At 42.1% G+C, this 21,334-nt stretch overlaps 1 protein-coding gene across 2 annotated transcripts in view; it reads right to left on the minus strand.

The window, feature by feature from the left end:
• AASS (aminoadipate-semialdehyde synthase) overlaps nucleotides 1-4,544 on the minus strand; it is a 56,719-nt gene extending 52,175 nt beyond the window's left edge. Inside the window, exon 1 of one of the 2 annotated variants that reach the window (XM_081038049.1) lies at nucleotides 4,399-4,544. The gene's annotated coding sequence lies outside the window, so the exon portion shown is untranslated. The remainder of the gene's footprint in view (nucleotides 1-4,398) is intronic. The other variant, XM_081038048.1, reaches the window with a different exon arrangement.
• Between the last annotated feature and the right edge of the window lie 16,790 nt (nucleotides 4,545-21,334).

Genomic DNA, 21,334 nt, shown 5'->3' on the forward strand with positions numbered 1-21,334 from the left:
CTTATTAAGTACAAAAGAGCTAGGTGTGGCCCCTTCTAATTCCTGTTGTTTCCATTGGGACATGTATAAAGAAGTACAAATTCATTTCTAAAGAAATTAAGGCCAAATCCTCCATCTCTAGCCCGCATAGTTAGAGACGTGCTCTTTGTTTTTATAGTTTAGATTTTTAAAATAATGCCACTAGAACATAATTCAGTGATTCGAACTGAAACTATCAAATCACACGGAGAGATTTCTCAATGCCAAGTTATGTGTACTAAGCAGGCACACATCTTGATTAAATAGTGAGAGACTAACAATGGAATAGTTTTGAGTTGAACAAAATAAGGAAATGGATGAGAAATCCAAATTACTACCCACCCTTCCAGTTCATTCAAAGAATGCAAATGTATTTCAAAAACAAAAACATGGTTCTCATGAAATCCTGATACTAGTATAAACAAGGGAAGGAAATCCCATGGACATAAATCTTGCTTGGCCCACACTACATATTTGGTATCCAGACCATAATAATCCTGGAGAGTTACAAGAGTTCTAAATTAAAAGAATACTTGGTGATGGCCAAGAACTGATCCAAATACCTCCCAATCCCAGGACTTGCTAGAACTAGGTTTGGGCATGCAGCAACACCTCCTCCATCCTTGCACTTCCTGTTGCATAGGTACATCCTTTATTTGGGGGGGCGGGGGGGAGGGGGGTTAAAACAGAGCAGGAACTTTATCTAGCAGAAACAGATCAAGGAATGGAGAAGGGTGAGCTTGTGCTCTAACAGCACCTTCTCCTGGGCTGGTAGGACACTTCTGTACTTATAAGTAGTGGCATGGAGTGATTAAATTCTTTTACTTATTTTTTTTCTTTTTTTAGGGGTGGTTCTTTTTTTTCCCAATTACAGTTGATGTTCAATATTATTTTATATTAGTTGCAAGTGTACAGCATAGTGGTTAGACATTTATATGATTTAAGAAGTGAACCCCCTGATTAGTCTAGTACCCACCTGGCACTATACATAGTTATTACCATATTATTGACTGCATTCCCTATGCTATACTTTACACTATCATGACTATTTTGTAATCCTTTCACCTTTTTCACCCAGCCCCCAACCCTCCTCCCATCTGGCAACCATCAGTATCTATGAGTCTGTTTCTGTTTTATTTGTTCTTTAGATTCCACATATAAGTGAAATCATATGGTATTTGTCTTTCTCTGTCTGACTTAATTCACCTAGCATAATACCTTCTAGGTCCATCCATGTTGTCACAAATGGTAAGATTTCCTTTTTTTTTTTTTTATGGCCGAGTAATATACCATTTAATGCTTCCACATTAAATCCCTTTTAGTCAGCCAGAAGTTTTAAAAAAATGAAACAAAACAAAACAAAAAAACAAGTAGAGTTGAGATGGGGAGTCTATGACTATTAACTAATCTGGTTTAAGAATATTCAGATGTTCTCATCAGTAGCCCATTAGCTACTCACAGTCATCCAAAGACAAGACACTCATAACTCTCCTAGTGTTTAGCCCAGATTTTGTTTCACTGAGATGGAATGCAAAGTTAGTTCTAAACTGGAAGATGATCCAAAATGATTACCTGCTTAATTGTCTGTCTCTTTGCTAAACTGGAAATGCTTTGAGGGAATAAATTGCTTTTTATTCATCTTTGTGACTTGCACATAGGAGAACTCAAATGTTTTAAAACAGAATGAATGAATAAATGAGCAAATTTAAATGAATATCACAAAGACCTATGCAGCAGAGAAAACAAAATAGACACACTAGTAAAAACAGGGACTCATACCTTCTCTTCACCACCACAATGTCCCACAAAAGAGCTGTTCTTTGCCAAGATTGCATAGACCAATGAATGTTATGAAATGTAGTATAATATACTAAGAAAATCTAGACCTGGGAGCTGAAACTCATAACTAGCTATGGGGTTCTTTCTCTTGACCTCAGTTTCCCCATCCAGACTGGAATATAATAGTAAAGTCCCTTTCAGCTCTAATATTCTATTAGAATTTTAGAACATAAATAGACACTCAGACTCATGAAGATCCAGCTAAAGTATACTAAATAGAGAAGCAAAAACACTAAAAACACTATGGGAGACAAGACACTCACCTAGATTACCTGTATGGACTGCAGTAACCAGGAACCCAGAGCTTGCAAGAGAAGAAAACCTCAAAGGGACACCAGCTCTTCTCTTCCGCAGATGCATGAGTTCCTGGACTCCACTTACTCTGTGACCTTGGTCGTAACCACCTGTCTGTATTTCACTGGCAAAACGCAGTAGAGGCTGTTGTATTTGAGTTAATACTCAAAGTGCTGAGCTCTGCCTCCCATGACAGAAGCACTCAATAATTGCTAAGAAATGACAGGCTCCAAGTCTGCCCACTCCTCAGAGATGGACACAGCCACACCACTAACAGAAGACACTACCTACCTTCCCTTGCTCTTTGTCACACTATGGTAAGGCCTTCACAACGGCTGCTATGAATCCTCTCCCTGCCTTGTAGATTTCAGGGAATTAAAAAGGTGCCCAGGAAACCCTCTCTTCAACTTCATTCTTTAGGCATGGGTGTTCAAGACCGTAACTTACCATTTTAATACTGTATTTCATCAGATTTAAGACACGTGTTTTTCACATTTTAGCATCCCTGAAATAGGGATACAGCTTACAAGGATGTGGCATCTGGGATTCGGCGAATATGGTAATAACGTTGTTAGTTATTTCCCATTGAAAATTTACAGTCTTTCTGTGATTCCATGAATTTCAAGAATTTGGGGAGGCTCACCAAGGAAACTTGCCACTGTTTGTGGTGTTATTTCTGTGACAAAATGATAAAGAATATTTGGAAAATTAAAAGTTTTGGGTAAATGGGCACTGCCTACACACCAAAGATCACTTCCAAAATCCTGAGCCAAAGGTCTGTTAAGGTTTAAATAAAGCATTAATTACTTGGAGGAGGGGATTATTTCAATTGCAAATAATTCAAATTAAAGTTCTGATGATGCTGTCACCAATAAGTGAGATGGATAACAAATATGAATTTCTGGAGAGTGGGAAAGTGACTAAGGAAAGCTGCTTTAAACCTTTGTCCTCCTAACTCACTCTGCAGAGAAGTCACCAGTTTACATTGACAAAAAGTCAAGGAGCCCTAGGTTTACTAGCCTTTATGGGGGGTGGGGGGAAGGGGGAAGGAAAGCACAAGTGACAAAATACACACACACACACACACACACACACACACACACACACATAAACACGTCCACACAGTGCTATCAGTGATTTTCGTAAAATAAAGTATCTGAAAGCTACTGCTTGGGGTGCTGATCGTTCAGTCCTGTGTACAGCGACATCTTCACATTCCGACAACTAATGACCCACAGGATCAAAAACTGTTCATCTTTGTTCACGCTACTCAACTCTCTCCCTCCCTCTCTCCACCCCACATCCACTCCGGTAAAATCAGTGTCTGTAAAGCACATCTCTTCTGGAAGTAGTCAGGACGCGTTAGCTCCCTTCAGTCCATCAGAGTAGGCAACGCACCGCTTCTACGCGCGCCCACTCCCGCGACGCCCCCTCCCGAGACGCCCCCTCCCGCGACGCCCCCTCCCGCGACGCCCCCTCCCGAGACGCCCCCTCCCGAGACGCCCCCTCCCGAGACGCCCCCTCCCGAGACGCCCCCTCCCGCGACGCCCCCTCCCGAGACGCCCCCTCCCGCGACGCCCCCTCCCGCGACGCCCCCTCACTGGCCCGCACGGCCCCTGCAAAGTCTCAGGAGCGCGGGCGGCGCAGAGACCCAGGTGCCCGACCTTCTCCCGCTCCTCTCGCCGTTAGAGTGTGGACGAGGAGCGGGGGGCTCTCATCTCAGAGAGAATGGCCATCACGAGACGGAAAGGGCGAGAAGACTGTGATCAGTCTGGCAAAGCAGGCCGGAGCTGGAAAGGTCAACCGGAAACCGACTGCGCGGCAAGACAGCGGCGGGGGCAGGATTCCTCCCCCATCTCCATCACCCACCCCCGCGGCGAGCCGCTCTAAGGCAGCACGCGGTGCGAGCGCCCCCCGGGCGTCCGCTCCGCGGCTTCAACTCCAGCCCTTTGCTCCGCGGGAGCCGCACCCCCTTCCCCCGCCAAAAGCAGACCAGAAATCCGAAGCGTCATCCCTTCCCCTTCGGTTCAGAACTGACGGAGCTGCGCCAACGTGCACCTCCTTGCAAAAAGGGAGACCCAGACGCTCGTGCCCCTCGCTCCCCAGCTCGTCGAGGCGACGTCGGGGCCCGGGGAGGAGGACGCACAGCTCGGCCGCGGCTCCCGCCGCCAGGCCGGGTCCCGCCCGCGGTCCCGCAGCTGGAGCCCGCCGCCCGTCCGCTCGGCCCCTGCGGGCCTCCCGCCTCACCTCGTCCTCGGGCAGCGCCGACCGGTCCCCGCCGCTCCCAGCTCCCGGGGCCACCGAGGGTAGGCCACGAAGTGCCGGCAGAAATTGGGATGCGAGCCGGGACGAGGAGGTGTTTGCTCAACTTCTGGGGACGTCAGGACCCTCCCGCAGCCAATCAGCGGCCGCCCTGAGGGAACAACCTTCTCCTCCGCCAATCGGCGGCGCTGCCAGGTGCTGGGTCATGCCCCGCCCCTGCTCCTCCCCGAAAATCTTTCTGCCTTTCAGATCGCGGACTGGCGTCCTTAGGTGGGGCATCACGTCCTCCCAGAACAGTTATTGACAAAGTTTGTGACTGTCCATAGCAGAGGACAAGCAGAGACCGAGAAGGACGCCAACTGTCTGGGCCTTACACGCCCAGATGTGTGGATCTCCTGGACAAAAGTTGGGAGCTCACGTGTATCACGTTTGTTTAGCGATTTGCTCTTTTCAAAGCCGTTTCACGGCCTCATAGCAAGCTGAGGAAGGCAGGTGACAGTTCTTAGAACAGTTTTAGAGCCCAGCACACTGAGACTGACAAATTAGCATATCCATAATGAATATTAAGAATCCATGTGTAGATGACAAAGTCCAATGTTCTTTAAAAGCCCTGACTAAGTGGCTTTAGAGGGATAAGGAAGAGTGCATTTCATAAAAACAGCACTAGAGGCTGAAGGACCACCTGAAGCCCATCTGTGATTCTCTTAGGGAGCCCATGGCCCGAAGGCAATTTCCCTCCTGTTTTTACAGCTTTCGCTAAGACACTTTTCTCATACCTGCCACAGATGTGTTAAACCATTAAACTCTCCTGTCAATAATCAGGAGCCTAGAACATTCTTATAAACTCCACTGATATCTCTACCTGCAGAAAAACTAGAATCTTCTCTGGAAGTTGGAATTTTCCTCCTCATTCTTAGCTTTACATATCCAAAATCATATTCCTAATTTCTCCTCTAGAGTCTTCTCTTCTTGTTGTGTTTCCCAGCTCTATTCTTGATATTACCAATTTTCTAATCAGCATCTAGCTAGGCCTAAAACACCAAGTGTGCTTCTTCCTCTGGCTTATCAACCTCACCCATGGTGTTGACTCCGTCCTTTAAAATCCCTCCACTATTCCTCCTTTAAGCCCCTTTTATACACTACCTGGACATACCGCCTTAAGCATACAACTCTGATCTTCTCATTGGCCTGAGCCAAAGGCCCCTGGGCTACTGACTATTTGTAGAATATCACCCAAAGTCCTTCACACAATGTGTCAGTTGCTTCAAGATATGGCTAAAATCAGCCATCTGAACTTTGTTACAACAGAAAGAGCCTGAAGCCAACACAAACACAATCCATGCTTTGCTATCTCCCTAAGGATTAAGAGCCTGGATCAGAATTCTTACTTTTTCTCCTCAAGCCGTAAATCATGGGCAAGTTACTTAGTTTGCAAAAAAGCCTAGGTTCCCTTTTCTGTTAATATGATAATAATAGGAACTACTTCATGGGGTCATTATAAGGATAAAATGAAATGATGTCCAAAGTGCCTAGCTAAAGAAATTGGCAATTATTTATTTTTCCCACGTATCTCATGGTGTTCACTTACCTGCAATTCTCATTTACAAAAATGTCCACCTCTTTAAAACTAACGTATCGTTTAGGGTTCACCTCAAACGCCACTTCATCAACAAAGCCTTCCCTGAATATTTCAACCAGATATGTTCTCTCCCTTCTTTCTTATATATTTGTCTCTCTTGTTATACTTACCATAGTCTTCCGTATCCAATAGTCATTTGTATTTACCTTATCTCCATCCCTCACCTGTCATCACCACCTTAAAACCTTAACAAAAGTAAGTATATATATATATATATACTAGGCCTTTCTTTTATTTTCCTTTCAGTGATCCTAGCACAGTGCTATGCATGTGACATGTAGTAGGTCAATCAGGGTCTCAGAAAGACACAGATGGCACAATTCAATTGGGTAAATTCGGTCACATGAAGGCAGTAAGGGTGCACAGGGATAAAGAAAGGTAACTAAGTAATAGCGAGGCACCCTGGGACTAGCAGCCGTAAGAACTACCCGTAGGCCTTAATGGAGCCAGGGGAAGAAATGGTTACCAGAACTCAGAAAGCGATCTAGGTATGGTGCAGCTGAAGCTATAGGGAGTGCCACCTGACAAAGGTGACTTTGGGCAGGGATGGAGCTGCCTAAGGAATCAGTAACTCCACCCACAGAAGGAACTACCGAAAGCAGGTATCAACACTTTTTTTTCTGTGAGGAGCCAGAAAAATAAATATTTTAGGCATTGCAAGCCATCAGATCTCTGTCACAATTACTCAATTCTGCCATTTGAGTATAAAAGCAGATATAGACAGTATTTAAATGATTGGGCATGGCTGTGTGCCAATAAAACTTTATTTGTAAAAACAAAGTGCAGGCCAGATATGGAATAAGAGTTATAGTTTTCAGACCCCTGACCTAGGGAATGAATATCCTTACTCTCCTGCCCTCCCATCTCCTGCTAGTGCCTTCTACATACTGAACACAAGGAAAGCCAGAGAGTTGGTGCAGTCCATCAGGGTCAGTACTTCAGGAACAGAGCAGGTAGAGAAGGAGGCAGAAGTTCTAGATGGGTCAAAGAAGAAAATTCAGCATAAAAGGTTTTAAAGGCTCATTGGGATGAATGAATCCCATGATTGATCACTGTAAATTACTCTGCAAATGGCTGAACACTCATAGGAAAACTCTCAAAATTGCATTCCTGAATGAACAAAGTTGGGAAAGGGCCCTGGAGAGTGGTGACTCCACCGAGGGCCCATGAGGCTCAGTCAGCTTCTCTCTTGCTTGACTTGGAAATCTCATGCATCTCTGATGTGCTGTCACCCCAATGAAACACTAACATGACCCAAAATCCTGCCTCTCTGAATTCCAAACTACTGCACAAATGCTTGTGGTATTCAGGAATTTTGCAAAATATGCACATGAGAAATACTGTTTCTTAAAATGGGGAATTCAAATGTTTTCTATCATAGTCAAATTTATTATATGTGTGACAGGTGTCAAATTTTGTCATAATGAAAGGGGAAAATGGATAAGAGTAAAAACAAGGCTTGAATACACCCCAGGTCAGGCCCCACAGTCAACCCTCAGACTCCTTCAATATGGGAGAACCCTTCCACCCATGTGAGGTGCTGCGTGGACACTTCCAAAATTGGAAAATTGATTCTAGACCACTCAAGCTGACTCTCTTTCTCCCACCATCTTTGGCTTTCTCTGCTTGCTACTTGTTCCTTACTTATGTACTGTTCTTCCTGAGAGACCATGAAGGTAGTTATACACGTAAAGATTGGAGTAAATCAGACCGAGATGCAACCCCTTCTTTGCCAACTCACTAGCAGGTCATTTTGTCTCTTTAAGCCACATTTCCCCATCAAGAAAATGGGAAACAGAAGATTATATTCCCAAAAAATATTAAGTGATGCTTGTCCTCAATACATATGAACTATTATTGGGGCTTACTATTTTATTCTGTCTCATCCTCCCTTCCTCTCTCTTTGTATTCAGAACCCAGTCCCATTCTTAAATGACCTTTGCTGTAAAGAGAAAAGAAGTGGCCATATGGAGAAGAGGAGGAAGAAATATGGAGTGCTCTTAAGTTTGTTCTATTGATTTCTCAAGATTTTGTATTTCTTACATGAACACCAATTTTTGTGACATCACCTATAATCTGCCAACCCTAATAAAATTATTCTACTTATTATAAATAGAAGTTTCTCATAGACAGAAAGTGCAAATAAGTACAAAATAAAAAACAGTTGGGAAAGAAAAGTTCTTACATGATGACTGTTGCCTACCTCTCAAATTCACTTGGGAATGAAACATACCTTCTTTCCCATCAGCAAATTTAAACATCTGATCAGTTAAGACAAGAGCAGGAACCACCCACAGATAGATGGCAATTCCTGCAGACCGGTTCTGGGTGGAAACTGATTTTCTGGGGCAATATTTCCCCCACACACACTCTTAGGTAAAAGAAGCAGAGAAAACTAATTACTAGTTCACCTCCTCTATAATTAGCAATACTTAGGGAACCTTCCTAAAAAAATTTCGAGAAAATTCCAAGCCGCTTGGCATTTTCAGGGTCAACATTTGTTGGTTTCTCACGTTTCACAAAGTCCTCAAGGGTCCCTGGTATCCTGGGAGAATTATTGAGTTACACATGCAGGTGTAAGTCGTGGGACAACACTGCTGCCCCTCATCTCCTGCTTAGTAACTGCGGTAAGTCTGCCAGCACTTAGAAATTTTCAGGGACACATCATTGTATTTTATAAATTGGGTGAGAGTTATATGCTATAACACCATATGCTAATTTAGGGGAATGCAAATTTGGTGCTATATCTCACAGACACATTGACTCTAATATATTCAGATCAAAAAAGAAGATCCAGGGCTCCTCTTCTCAGCTTCTCTTGAATGAAAGTCTCAAAAGAGAAGATGTCTTGAAGGACCAAGAAAAGATTGGAGACAGGAGGGAAGAAGCCATTAAAATGAAAATGAAACACAAGGGCAATGTTTTTGGAGTCATCCTAAGTGTCACTTGGCTGGAGACAACCGACAGCCCAGGTGTAGGAGGTAAGGAGAGTCAGGACTTTCTTCTTCTAGTCCCAGGCTGGGTCAGGTATGGACTGAAACCAATCTTTTACAGTAGTTGTCTCACTATAGACATAGAAAGGAGAAAGGAATATAAAAATTGCTTTTTTTGCAGTGTAAGAAGTAGCAGCTAAGAAAAAATCATCTCAGCATTGGCAAGGTCACAGCAGGAAGCAGAAAATAAGGCAGAGAAAGTATCCCTGACATTGAACTTACTCCCATGATAATTGCCATTTGCACAGCTCCTCAGAAACAAAAGTAATAGAATTTGAAAGGAACAGAAAAAGAACATCGAAGGAGGATGTTCCCATAGGACCGTGTACTGTTGAACTGCCCGCTATAGGCACAAGCCTTTCTGTCTTTGTCATTTACTAGTATTGAAGAACCCCAACTGCCTAAAACAAAACCAAGACAAAAAGCCTAAAAGACAAGAATTTACAAAATACAGCGAGGACTGCCTCGGCCTGCCTACATGGATTAACTCCAAATGTTTGTTAGCTTTCTTGTAAATATAATTTAGATGCCAAAGATGAGTCAAAGCCAATGTCACACCGATGTATACGCTCCTAGGAGACAGAGATATGTACTGTGTGTCTTTGAAATCTGCCATTGTCTACGGCCTGCCCGATACACAACTGGGGTCTGAGGGAATCTATGTCATTATATGAAAGAAATAAACTTGAACCACAGTGGAATGAAAAGGGAATAAAGTAAGGGAGAGTGGAGAAAACAAGGGTAAAGAATGCAGGAAGTGGAGGGTGAGAGGCTGAGAGCAGAAGAATGCAGGCAAAGTTTACTGACTGCATTTGAGTCCAGAGGGAGGGAAACTAGGAGAATGAGCCTCCATAGAACAGAAAAGAAAAATGTTTCCAAAAGAGCAAAGAAGTCATAGGTTTTGTGAAAACACACAAATCTTAGAATACCTATGTTGAATTTTAGAAAGGGAGTTAAATTCAAGAAATTTTTCACAGCTATAAACAACTTCTGCTTCCTCCTCTCTTTTTTGGGTACAGGTGGCCCTCACCTGCTTCCGTCCTCAGCTTCTTTCCAGCTTCCCAGCTGCTGAGAAAACCATGACTTGTGGAAGCATGGATGTGCCATCTGCTGAGCCCACAACAATGAAATACCATATCCCAGACAGGAAGGGAATGGGTCCCTAGCACCTAATGAAATCCAATGGCCTTTGAAGTGAGTTGAAAATGTTCCCCAAAATTCATGTTGACCCCAAACCTCAAAATGTGACCTTATTTGGAAATAAGAGTGTTGACAGATATAATTAAAGTGAGACTCAAGATGAGATAATACTAGATTCAAGTGGGCTCTAAAACCATTGAAAATACCTTATAAGAGACAAAAGGACACACAGAGAAGCACCGCGAGGAAGGTTGTGTGAAGACAGAAGCAGAGATTGCAGTTCCGCTGCCACAAGCCAAGGAAACCCAGAAACCACTGGGCATCGGAAGGAACAAGGAAGGATTCTTCCTTGAGAGCCTGCAAAGGGAGTGTGGTCCTGCCAACACCTTCCTATAGAACTCCAGGACTGTCAAATAATACATTTTTGTCACTTAGCCACCCAACTTGTGGTAGTTGATTATGGCAGCCCTAGGAAACAAATCACTTTGGTGAAGCCTTAAATCACCAAAGATCCAGGTTGCCCTCCAACATTGGATGATTGTCATGTATCGGTGTCTGAGGACACAAAACAAAATCATACAATGAACAAAGAAGGTGGAAATGAATAATAAAGTCAAGATCACTACGCTAGATCAATCTTCAAAAGATTGTTTGCTCTAAATGTCTAAAGAAACCGAAGCTGGGCTACAGCTGCACAGTGAACTCTGACATCAATTTGAATTATAGTTACACTGAAGCTTGTCTGCTTGTCAAAGACCTATGTCTACAGATTTGGGGTAAACAGCCTGCAATTTCTACAGGCCCATGTAGCAAGAGTGTTTCACTCACAAAAATATATTAAAAGAAAGTAGTGGAAACAAACTTGTTTTTAATCACTGCATCCCCATCTTCAGTAACAGGCTCTTTCATTAGGTAGTCTGACAAAAAGCTTATCAGGGAATTGGTGAACACTACCGGAAAATGGCATCATTGTTTTCGTTATGCATGGTACACTGGGCACAATAAACCCCAGAGTATGAGAAGAAAAAGTCAGGAAAGTATCACCCGCATTTTACACAGATGAACAGCAACAAAATGGAGAGAAGAGTGGCCAATCTGAGAAATTGTTTCTAAATGAATGCTGAAAGTACTAAGGAATTTCCCAGGTCTCCTTCAGGAGGCCCCGTGGTCTTCTCGAAAAGACCTCTATGGGATACAATAATGTAAACAAACTGCTTGTTTTCTGCCTGAAGCAATGATACGGTAACAGACAAGTTGTAAGATGCTTGGAAATCTATAAAAAGGTAAATAGAATCTTGTCCATGAAAAAGGGTTCTCTGAGCAGGACAGCAGAATGCCCATGTCCCTCCATTAGAGACAAAGGGGCAGATCCAGACTGGGGGTCTGAAATACCATGTGGGGGACCTTCTTTAATAAAAATTTTTAAAAAGAGCAAAATGGTAAATTCAGAACTAAGTACAAAACCAAATATATATACTAAGAAAAGAATTCACAATGAATTATTAGAAGCTTGGAAAGTCAGGTCCCATTCTTCTGAAATCTCCATGGCAATTTACCAAAAATGCTTATATAGAAATGCTTTCCAGTTGCAATTCTACTTCTTCTCTCTACCTAGAACACACTATAGTCCCCAGCCACTCCCTCCCACTCACAGGGCGTTTGCAAGGGAAAAGCTGAAGCTGGAGCCTTTCTACTTTATGCTACACCTACCTCTGCAGAGCCGGTTGCACCCAGCTGGAACAGAGACTTCTCTACACAGGAGAGGATGCACTTTTCAGCACGACATGTACCTCTGATCGCAGATGGAAAATAAACTGACAGTTTGGTTTGTCAGTCTCTTTTGAGTTCAATTTGCCTAGGTCAGTCCCTTAAAATCAAAACTGCTGATAACAATGAGGAAGATTGAATGTGGGGACGCTAGCAAATACTGACATCCTAAGAAACCCTGGTTGAACAGCCAGCCTTTGTATGTTCAACATGTCCAACAGGCCCACCTGGCTCCAGGCACATATACCTGGGTGCCAAAAAAATGTATATGAGTGGACACTTTGGTCAGCATTGCTCAAGCAGTAGTTCCCCATAATCAAAAGTGTCTGGACGCTGATGGTAACCACTTTGAGCACCTCTTGTAATTGCAGAAGTCAAATGTGACTTGTGTTCATCTTTTGTTATTGGTACATATTGAGTATTACTATTTTAATCGTTTTTTTCCTTTCTTAAAATGTGTATACATTTTTTGGCACCCTCTGTATATATATATTCACCTAACTAGAAATACTTGACTTTTACACACACACACACACACACACACACACACACACACACACACACACACGAGATACAGCTTAGTCTGTTCTCTAAAGACCAATTATGATCTCAGTTTAAGATGAATTTATATCTTGCTTTAGCTATACATCAGACACAAGCAAGAAAAAAACTCCAATAAAAATACACAAAATATTTTTTCTTAAAAAGAGGAACGATCAATTTCATTGGATCAAGGATGAAATCAGTACCTTAGTTAAAAAGAGTCATATCATGTGTCCCTGAGTAAGGCCGTAGCAGTGCTGGTCATGGAATGGACAGTAGAGGAGGAGGTGTGTTTTTTAGAAGATAATAAGGTAATTTCATGCACATTTATTTGTGGTACCTGCAGAATATATCCAGATGTCTGGTAACCATTTACTGCAATTACATTCATGCATGTCTTTACCTCCAAAGGTTGTGGGCCTCATGAAGTCAGATAATGTGTCTTATTCACCTTTATATCCCTGGTGTCCAACTTAGGGCCCACAATAGAGAAAGGGCTCAATAAATATTTGGTGAGTGGATGAACAAACTAACGTGTGGAATAAATGAACCATTGCCTGATAATCTTTTCAGAAACTGAATCATCCAGACAGAAGTTTTTCCATGCACTTGCAGAGACAAGGATTCTGCTGCCTGAAGCCCTGAGTCTCTCATTCCGTTACTTGGCTACCAGATTCTCTCAAAGAGCATCTTCACTTGGATTCTTGACTCCCTTACTCCACATGCCCAATAATTCCCAACCACTACTCCAGCTGTTACTCTGGAATGCGGATTGCTCCCCTAAAATGCCAGCTGTTGTCTGTGCCCATTTTCTTTGTGTTCTATGGTCTGCCTTCCTATGGTAGCTGTGTTTTCTCCACCAATGGCTGTCCTCAACTGTTTCCTCCCCATTTCTCCTGCCTTCTGTGGTGTATCAGTCAATGTAGTAACAGAAAAGCAAGGGCAAGCATGAAGGCTGTAACTCGCAGAGTTCAATGAACACATTTTCTAAAGAGATGTGGGCAAGACTAAGGGAACAAACCAGCTCGCTGCAACATCCAGGATCAGCAATGGTGGAAGTCATCGCCATCCCAAAACCAAAGGGGCGAGAATGGGGAATCATTTTTTGAAAGCGTAGAATAAGTTTGGAGCCTTAGAAGAGCAACGGCTGGACAGAAGCTGTAACCACAGAATACAACCACTGCCAGAACTGTAGCCAAGCAAAGGTGGGATGGGCATAGGGGGGAATACATACCCCCACCTTTCTCCTTCCACCTTCCAATACCCTGCTGCTGCTTCCCTTTGGCCAAACCCATCTGGAAGGCAAAGGGCAAGGGAAGCCTAGTAGTGGAATCCATAGAGGTCAGAGTCCTGGGGCACACAAAGTAAAGGCATGGTATTCATCCAGGTAGGGGTCGGGCAAAGCAACAGAGAACAACCATTATACTGCATCCCTCTTGCTACTCAGCTTCCACTCTTGGCCTTTGCCTGGATGAAGGGCTTGAGACCCCAACACAGGAGAAACACAAATTCTTATCAGCCACGGTATCACTGCTGAGTGATATTTAGTTCTGTCATACTTCTTACTGGAAACTAAATTGTAATGTTACACACCATTAGCACTTTTCATAAAATGTAAGAAGGAAAAGGGGCGAAAACAATTAATTTACTTGAAACTAGAAGCTACATGGATCAAATATATGGTGATGGGAGGAGAACTGACTCTGGGTGGTGAGCACACAACGTGATATATAGATGATGTGTTATAGAACTGTACACACTGTACACTTGAAACCTATGTAATTTTACTAACCATTGCCACCCCTATACATTTTAATTTTTTAATAAAAAAAGGTGCATTGCTCTATAGCTGGTCACAAGACCTGAACTGATAACAATAGCTTCCCTATTTTACCACTCCTTTCCTCACCCTCTACCAGCACTTTGGCTGAACAGAATTCTTTATCTAGTAGAGTTATCCAAACCTTCTTTCCTGCAAAATCTGAGCCCTTGATATTTCTGACTTTATCAAGCTATTGGAATTTTCCATTGACTAGTGCTTTGAGCTGGGAATTTTAGACTTTATCTTTTATGTACACTCTCCAGAGCAGCCAGAAGTGTCCAGTCCATTCCACAGTGCACCTCATGGCTGCCATAGCAACTAAGTACCACAGCTAGTTAATGTCTCATTACTTTGTCCTCTTGCTATACTCCATCACATGCCACCTTCAATGATAATTTGAGTAATGTGATATTACCGCATGTACCCCATTTCCTACTAATAAGGAGGTTATCCAAGCACTCAGATTTGTGTGCATTGCAATCCTATAATAGAAACCCATTTTGAAGATCTACCTCCTGGGGTCACTTCCAGGACAAACAGCAGCCAGGGTCTCAGCAGGGAAGAGATAGCTCACTCAAGAATCTCTTAGCATCTTTTTCTTCCCATACTCCAAACTTTGGCCAGAGTATCTCATCGACCCCACTCAACAAGAAATCTTAGGACAAACTCTGGGGATGTACTCCATAGAGATCAGCCTCCTAGGCATGGAATAAGCCAGACAAAGCTAGAGAATGGATGTGCTGGAGCACTCAGATAATAATCAGCAGATTGGGTTACACTGACATTTTAAAAACAAAACAAAACAAAACAAACAAAAGACTTGTGTTTTGAGTTTTAACTCCAAAATTATAAAATGTAAGGTAAGAGATTTTTAAATCTTCTTCACAGGGTAAAAATACCAATATTTCTCCCTCTACATAAATTGATATAAAAGATGATATGAACATGTATATGTAAGACGCTCTCTGTTCTGGAGACCTGGGATCCCAGTATCTAAATCCACTTGTAAGTGGAAAGATTACTCAGCAAATGCCAATACGCCTTATAATTATTTTACTTTGATTATATTTTCCTTTTAAGATTTAATAAGATTGAATAATTTGCTAATGCAATTTTGTTAAAATGGAATTTATCGGTTTCAGGTATAATTTATTATAAACTATATTTGATATGATCATAACTAGAAATATTTTTCAATAATAATGTATATGTTTGCTAATGTCAATTGGAGCAAACAAAATTACCAGAGCATATGTAGATTGTTTTGAAAATTTCCTAGCACTAATGAATACTCCAGTGTTATCCTTATAAAGGTAGCAGTCCTTGGAATTGATATATTCATCTCTGTGTTGAATTTTTGTTACCTGTCAGGTTGGTATGCAAATCTGGAAACCGCAGGTGTGGGTTATCAATGTAAATAATTTTAAAACTCAGTATAATGTACAGAGTAAGGAATATTTATGGATGCTAATGTATTTCAACTGGAGAACTTACAGAGCTCTGCTATTGATGGGTGGAAATTAAGTTTAACAGCACTGATCATACTTAGCATTAAAGTGGAGTGGAGGAATGGAGAAGTGGAGGGCTTAGGAAGGGATGTGGTCTGTGGGGTCTTTCTGCCTCCATGACTCTGGAGCTGGAACATAACTGAGGCTTTTTTTGATTGAAACCTATTCTAGTTTGAGGTTCGGTTATTGTAGCTTGGTCATGGTTGACAGATCTGAAGCTTTATTCCTAAGTGAGTTTGACACTATCCAGAACCCAATGTCCTAAAGGTTCAATGATTAGAAGGAGCAGACCTACAGTATAAGCACAGGTAGGAGGGTCTGGGGAAAGAACGTCACGTTAAACAGAGCAAACTTGGATTAAAGCAGAATGCATGCTAAAGAAGTGAAGTTCAGGGGCAGACAGATGGCTCAGTTGGTTAGAGCACAAGCTCTCAACAACAAGGTTGCTGGCTCAATTCCCACATGGGAAGGTGGGCTGCGCCCCCTGCAACGAAGATTGAAAATGGCAACTGGACTTGGAGCTGAGCTGCGCCCTCCACAACTAGATTGAAGGACAAGAAATGATGGGTCCTGGAAAAAAACACAGTGTTCCCCAATATTCCCCAATATACATTAAAAAATAATAATAATAATAAAAGAAGTGAAGTTCATGTGCGGTTACAATATGCTTTCAAAAGAAGCATAACCTGTTTCCAAATTGTGATCCAAAAAATACTGATGTTATAAGCTGGATGTTTGTGCCCCCACCCCGTTCATCGTTGAAGCCCCAGCCCTCAATGTAATAGTGTTTGTGAGTAGGTTTTTTAGAGGTCATAAAATTTATATTAGGTTATGAGGGTGGGGCCCCTATGATGGGATTAGTGACCTTATAAGAAAAGAAAGAGAGAGAGAGAGATCTCTTTCTCTCTCCAGGAGCAGACACGAAGGAAACACTGTGTGAGTACAAAGAGAGAAGTAGGCTGTCTACACTCCATGAAGAGGGATCTCACTAGGAACTGAATCTGCTGGCACCTTGATGTTGGACTTCCCAGCCTCCAGAACTATGAGGAGTAAACGTCTGTTGGGTCAGGCTATTGCAACCCTAGCTGACTAAGACAACTGGTACCTCAGGGAGAGGTTAATCAATATTCCAAGAACAGCAGGTCTTCCAGTCGTGGAAGCTTCGGTAATGTTGTGTCCTAAGATATTCTCCCTGAGCTTCACGACAAGCAACAGCATATTAAAGAATCTAGGAAATACCTTGTTATAACAAAAAGGAAAAGATAACTGTTTGAGTAGGGAAAGTGTTTTTTCCCATCAGAACCATTAATTCCTCTTAGAACCATTTTCCTGCATAAACCAGTTTGGAAGTTCTCGCGTCCAACATTCTTTTGAGAAGTGAATTAAGATCAATGGCTCTTTCACTGAGAAAAAAAATTAAAATAAAGCTTTTTATAACCATTACTTTATCTTTTAAATAAACGTACAGTAAAATTTATTTACCCCTTTTTGAGTTGAGATCTGTGGATTTTCACACATGTATAGATTCATATTACCACAGCCACAATCAAGATACAGAAGAGTTATATCACCCTAAACCCCCTGAAGCTCACAACATCCTTTGTAACACCCTGCCCCCATTCCTAACCCCTGCCAAAGACTGATTTGTTCTCTGTCACTATAGTTTTGTCCTTTCAGGAAAGGCATATGAATAGAATTATACTGTATGTAACCTTGAGACTATTTACCCTCGCTCAGTATAAAGTCTTTGAGATTCATCCAAGCGGTTGCCTGTAATATCACTACTTCATTCCTTCTTACATGGAGCTGTATTCTGTGATGGATGTGGACGCACAATTGTCCATCCCTTTACTCACTAAAGGATATTTGGGTTGTTTCCAACTCCTGGCAATTATGAATAGAGCTGCTGTCAATATTTGTGTACAGGTTGTGCTTTCATTGTTCTACCTGAGAGTGGGATTGCCAGGTTTGGGAAAGTTTAACTTTATAAGAAACTGCGAATCTGTTTTCCAGAGTGACTCTACCATGTTTCACTACCACCAGTAATCCAGAGGAATTCTAGTCATTCTGTGTCCTCACCAGTACTTGGTTTAGTCATCTTAATTTTAGATATTCTACGAGATATATATAATGGTGGTATTAAAATTATGGTATTAATTTGTGTTTTCCTCATGGCTAATGATGTTGAATGTCTTTTCTTATGCTGATTTGCCTTCCACAGAACCTCTTTGCAAAGTGGCTTTTCAAGTATTCTGCACATTTTCAATTGGATTGTTTATTCTCTTTCTCTTGAGTTTTGAGAGATCTTATATATTCTGGATATAAGTCTGCAGTGCAAATATTTTCATGTAATCTGTAACTTCTCTTTTTTTTTTTTTTTATTTCATGAGCAGTGTCTTCCATGAGAAAAAGTTTTTAATTTTGACAAAGTCTAATTTATTAATATTTTTCTTTTATGGACTGTGCTTTTGATGCCTTGCCAAAGAACTCTTAGAACTCTGGTCGTGACGATTTTTCCTGGGCTTACTTCTGAAAATGTGTATGGTTTTACGTTTAGATTTATGATCCATTTTACATTAATTATTGCATGAGGTATAAAGTTATGTCAAGCCTCATTTTTTTTGCCTGTTTTTGTCCAATTTCTCCTACATGATTTGTTGAACAAGGTACACTTTTCCACTGAGTTGCCTTTGCAGCCTTGTCAAAAATAAATCAAGCACATTTCTGTAGCTCTATTTCTGAATTACCTATTCTGTCCCATTGATTTATATGTCTATCGCTCTGCCTCTATCACACAGTCTTGATTTCTGTTGCTTTATAACAAGTCTTAGAACCAAATATTGTGATTCCCCAAGTTTATTCTTCCCTTTCAAAATTATTTTGGCTGCACTAGTTCTTTGGCTTTCACCTATAATTGTCTATATCTCAAAAACATCCTCTTGTAACTTTTTGTAAATGCAGGGCTGGAGAGTGGGAAAAACGGGTGAAGAGGGTCAAAAGGTACAAACTTCCACTTATAAAATAAGTAAGTCCTGGGGATGGAGTATACAGCATGAGACTACAGTTAATAATACTCTGTTTCATATTTGAAAAGTGTTAAGCCATATTTAGGCCAGGAGCAGAAACCTTCTTACCTCAAAAGCCATCTTGTCTTGCTTTGTACTTTGTACCTACTGGCTTGTGTTTGTCTCCCAGAGGCTTAGAATCAGCGGGCCTGGGGTGGTCCAGATGGCGGCCTGGGGCCAGGACATGGAGCCAGAGGGCTTAGTCATGCCCCAAAACCCTTTGTTTCGAGAGACAATGCAATGAAAAACCCCTCAAGCATTACAGGGGGAACAGCCTCTTTTACCCCCTCCTATAAAACTCTATATTCCTTTTTGCTTGGGGAGGTTATGGTCTTCTCTACCCTGACCTCCCGCAGCTCAAACACGCCAAACAAATTCTATTAGACCAATTTTGGTCACCCGCCAACTCATTCCTCTAGCCATGCCTAACGGAAAGGTTGCTGAGTGAGTAGATCTTAAAAGTTCTCACCACAAGAAAAAAATCTGTAATTATGTATGGTGGCAGATGTTGATAAGACTTATTGTGGTGAACATTTTACAATGTATACAAATATCATATCATAGCGTTGTACATCTGAAACTAATATAATATTGTATATCAATTATACTTCAATAAAAAAAGTTTTTAAAGCAGTAAGGTGGAATCAAAAAATAAAAAATAATGGTGTGGGGGTGGCCTGATAGCTCAGTTGGCTAGAGAACGAGCTCTCATCGGCAAGGTTGTCGGTTCAATTCCTGCATGAGATGGTGAGCTGCGCCCCCTGCAACTAAGATTCAAAACTGCGACTGGACTTGGAGCTGAGCTGCGCCCTCCACAACCAGATTAAAGGACAATGACTTGGAGCTCATGGGCCCTGGAGAAACACACTGTTCACCAACATTCTCCAATAAAAGAAAAAGAGAGGAATTTTTTAAAAATAATTTAAAAAAAATAATGGTGGGTCGGCCTGGTGGCTCAGGTGGTTAGAGCTCCATGCTCCTAACTCCGAAGGCTACCGGTTTGATTCCCACATGGGCCAGTGGGTTCTCAAGCACAAGGTTGTCAGTTCAATTCATCAAGTCCCGCAAGGGATGGTGGGCAGTGCCCCCTGCAACTAGCAACAGCAACTGGACCTGGAGCTGAGTTGCTCCCTCAACAACTAAGACTGAAAGGACAACAACTTGAAGCTGAATGGCACCCTCCACAACTAAGATTGAAAGGACAACAACTTGAGTTGAAAAAAAGTCCTGGAAGTATACACTGTTCCCCAATAAAGTCCTATTCTCCTTCCCCAATAAAATCTTTAAAATAATAATAATAATAATGGTGTGCACGGCATATATTTAACTCACCACACCAACGAGTCGCGTGAATGATAAGGACAGGTCTGTTTCCTCCACCCCGTCTTCTACTCTTCATGAAGACACTGTTCTGCTTACCTAATTTTCATTTCAATCCCACAGCATGTCAAAGGCCTGAGCTGTCAAAGGGGGTTGGTTTTGCACAGTGACTCACACCCAATGAAGCATGTCCCACTTCTCCCACAGACAGGAGTGAGTATGGGGTGGAAAAGAAAGGCAGTCCAGAAGGGCTCATTCGAAATTCCTGCCAAGTGTGAGTGTGGGGTGCCACACAGCTCTCACATCTATGAAAGAGGCAGAAACCCCAATGGGAAGGGGTTTGCTTCCCCATGTCTGCAGTGGTGAATCAACCCCAAGATTTCAACAGGAATACTGGCATAGGGGGTATTGCCGCTCTGCCTGTACACAGCACGGTGGGTACAGGCAGAGCCCCAGGCTCATTTTAAACACAAAGGAAATAGAAGGAATTGTTGGGGGAGAAGTAATTTCAAAGTGAAAACAACACTAGCTGATGTGGTTGTCAGGGAAATTGACAGACTATGGAACATAAAAATGGTAACTAGATGTTCATTGCAGTTTTCTCTTGAATGTTGCAAATGGAAGTTTCCATATCTCTCTTCAGGGGCTGGAATAAACATACCAGGTCTTGAGATGCTGGTCTTTATTTGTTCCTGAGTTTTTCAACCCAAATCTTAAGCAACTCCTTCACTTCAAGAAAGAGTAAATAATAAATCCCTGTGGGCCACATCATATTAATTAATCTCTTTATTCCCATAAAGAGCTAGCACAGTGGCTAACCCATAAGCACTCAAGAAACGATTGTGGAATTAATCAGAGGAAGAAATGAACAGTAACATGCAGGAGCCAACTGGAACTAGATGTTACTGACTCTGATTATCCAGTATTGAGGAGTTTTGAGAGCCAGTCATAGTTAGCTGGGAAGACACCATGATGAGAGTGTTTACACCATGGCAATCAGCAAACACTGAAATCAGGGCTTCGTTGTGGGGAGTGGGGAGCCGGTTTCCCAGCACATCACTGCCACTTCCACTCACTCTGGTCTTTTCAACTTGGGAGTATCTCTTTCTGGTGATGTCAACCTA

The sequence above is a fragment of the Rhinolophus hipposideros genome (assembly GCF_964194185.1).
Source record: "Rhinolophus hipposideros genome assembly, chromosome: 25".
Lineage (NCBI taxonomy): Eukaryota > Metazoa > Chordata > Mammalia > Chiroptera > Rhinolophidae > Rhinolophus > Rhinolophus hipposideros.